Source organism: Palaemon carinicauda, chromosome 25, assembly GCF_036898095.1.
Source record: "Palaemon carinicauda isolate YSFRI2023 chromosome 25, ASM3689809v2, whole genome shotgun sequence".
Lineage (NCBI taxonomy): Eukaryota > Metazoa > Arthropoda > Malacostraca > Decapoda > Palaemonidae > Palaemon > Palaemon carinicauda.
The window spans coordinates 5,034,321-5,037,738 of NC_090749.1; the positions used below are offsets into that span (position 1 = coordinate 5,034,321).

The 3,418-nt window shown below is 38.0% G+C and overlaps 1 pseudogene; it reads left to right on the forward strand.

Annotated features, from left to right (window-relative positions):
* The first annotated feature begins 2,137 nt into the window (after nt 1-2,137).
* Nucleotides 2,138-3,206, forward strand: LOC137618623 (uncharacterized; annotated as a pseudogene).
* Nucleotides 3,207-3,418: the final 212 nt, after the last annotated feature.

Sequence of the window (3,418 nt, forward strand, 5' to 3'; positions counted from 1 at the left end):
AATAGATTTGAACATGAAAGGGATGGAGGTATCTTGGGAAAGAATGGTTATAGTCTTAGTAATTAATTAGGTGGAAACGGACGGGTTGGAAGTCAGAACGACTGCAGTACCATTTAGAAGAACGAAGTGGTTTCTCTCTCTCTAAGAAAACATAATTTTCCCTTAAATGAATAAGTCCTCAAACCGGATTTTCTTCTTGTTGCATATAAATCCTTGGTTTAAAACTGTCTTTCAAAGGTTTGTCCCTCCTGAATCCAGCTCTGGTAGGAGCCATTTTTATTACAGGTTCGTTAAAATCAAATGATACGTCAATACCAACTTTGTCGATGAATATTCACACTACCAACTGGCCACAGTAGGCACAAGGAAAACCCCCACACCCATAGGTGAGAGGGCATCAGGAGACCAACTTATTTAATATGATAATGCATTTTATACCCGAGCAGGAAAGCCTTAATGTTTGTGATATCCGCCAAGAGCTTTTCTTGTATACACGAATGGATGGATAATCTTGATTCAACTCTTTCTAAAACTTTGAATTCTTTTTCTCAAACTACATATGCAAAATATTACTAATTATTCGTAAATGTTATACAAAAATTGCAATCAATTTTTTAACGAATAATTATAAAAACAAAAACAAAATCTTAAAAGATAACAGTAAGCAAGGCTGTTCAAGAGTACATCATTACACAGTCACTCTCTGACTGATATTGGACGGGAAAGTTCCATCTTGGACTGTGTCACTCACTGATCAAGCACAACTCTCCTGCAGATATAGTTTCCCTGACATTTCCTTTTTTAAGATGGTGTCTTGTGGTATAGTGGTAAAGTCATACTCACTCAGATGGAAAGACCAGCGTTTGACTCTCCCAACAGACGAAGGAAAAAAGTTTTGTTTCTGCTCTTATTAGTAATACTTTCATCATTATGCAAGGTGCAACTTAGGTTGGTTGGAAGTTTATAAGCTACAAAGCCAAGTATAATAAATAATAAAATGAAAGTTTTTTTGCTTCATTTTACTTGTATTCTTTGTTACTGTTTTGATTCAGTTTAGTATTTACTTCTGCCATCCTTTCCAACATTTGGTATTACAATTTCCTGATTTTCCAGATAATTGAAACTTCGCCTAACACACAGATTGGTAACAATAATTACAAAATGAAACATTATAATATCCAAGTTTGAACTTCCAAAGTATCAATAAGTAAATTCCAAGACTTAAGAAGAACATTCATAATGTGGTTACTATTTTCACTAAAACTTATCTTAAACTAAGATTAAGCAAAACCAAAGAAAACTGAACCGTTGAGGGCTTAGTAGCATAATCTGCATCCCTACACGACAAAACAAAGTTTATCCTTATCATTCCTGTTTCTATGATTTTCTTTTAATGCCAGCATATTTAACCTTGTTTTCATAAACATTACTGGTTCATTAGTGTTAACTTCTATGTAATCTCTTCTGCCATTACTAATCACAGACCCCAGTTTGGTCATCTCTGCTTTCTTTTCTTCTATTTTTCTTTTCATTTTATTTGTCACTTTGCTTTTATTTCTTTTTTTTTTGTTCTCGCTTTTTATACTTTCTTACTTCTTCAATTTTAATATCATATTTATCGTATATTTCTATGATACTTTTTCCCTAACATTCCCCATATGGTTCTCTTATTTGGACAGCTATTGTACCTGGGAGTTGTCATAGGCAAACAACTTACCTCCAAGGAGTAAATCAAGTACCCAAAGGAAAGATCAAATGGAAAGCTTGCAGCCATGAGATATATGTCTTCTCTAAATGACCAAGCAAATGACCATACACAGAAGAACTACCTAACCTGTACAAGAACACTTGTGGACAATGCTGCTCTTATCCTAACAAATCTTACAGAGTCCCAAAGAGTTACTCTAGAGGTAATACAAAATGATGCTATGAGACTCATGCTATGAGCACCCATGTGAACAAGGCTGTGTAATCTCAGACTTGAAACCAACTTGCCCACCTTAGAAGACAGGATTACACAGAGAAACGCAAGCACAAGGCAAAAATGTTTCTCTCTGATAGAGACTCCATAGCAAAGAAGAGGGTAAGAGATGAACTCACAAATCACCCTGAGATCCACACCTAAAGCTCCTATGGCATGGACCACAGTGATAGCCTGAAGATACTGGGAATAGCTGAAGTAATACTGCAACTGAGCCCAGACACAACCCAGGGCACACAGCACATCTCACCCTTGAAAAGGGAAATTGCACCTTTCAGATATACAAATCTTCCAAAGGCAAAAGAAGATTGCACAACGGAGGAACTAAGAACAGCAGCCCAGAAGGCAATCATAAACATAGAAATTGCAGGGGCACAGACCTATTACACAGATGGCACTGTGGATCCTGGAATTCAAATAACATGAGCTGCAGTATACTCCAACAACTTTTTGGCTTGCTGGAGAATATCCAACAATGCCTCCATCATACGGGCAGAGCTTGTTGCAATAAAGCAAGCACTGAAATATTCGTTTGAAAACGAAGAAAAACCAGTAGTCATCCACAGACTCAAAATCCTCAATGCATGCCTTGCAACAAGCAAACAACAAAGAAAAAAAAGGTCTACTAGCTGATATCAAGTCACTACTATATCAGCACAATGAAAGAGGCAGACTTGTGACTCTCAACAGGATTCCCAGTCATATTGCAATGTCAGGAAATGAGAAAGCAGATGAGCTAGCCGAAAGCACAGACACATGGACAGGGTACAGTTGCACATACAGCCTGCGCTTCAACAGATCCACAACAAAATTAAGCCACATATCAAAGAAAATATGATCAAGGACCTACACAAGTGGATAGAAAATATCTCCCCTTCTGCCACATGGTACAAGTGGGCCACCGATCTGGTGCCTCCCCCCATTGACAGGCACACACCAAGAGAGCAAGCTGTATGTATTCACAGATTAAGGCTGGGGTTACAAAGCCTCCTGGGAGACTTTAGAAAACAGTGTAAGACCATGCGAACACTGTGAAAAGATACCACAATAGGCCCTTATGCACTACCTACTAGAATGTAGGGAGACATCGTATCTAAGGGATAACTTACAACCAGACGTTAACTCACAAAACGCCATGTAAACTGCAGCCACATTGGTAAAAGCAATTGTTGAGGATATTGAAACTCATAGAAAATTGCTTTAAAACCTACCTCCATCAAGGTAATGTAACCTCTGGAAGTTCATTCAACTTCATCTCATCCCCTCACTGTAAGGCCCTATATACATCATCATCTGTATTCTTCCATAAAATTTTCTACAACTAAAATACTCGACAGGGACCCTATGCCTTACAATTTTTCAAACTACCTCTATCCGTGGCATGATGACCCCCTTCCACTACCACCATCATCCTTCCTCTGTTCACATCTGTCCCTA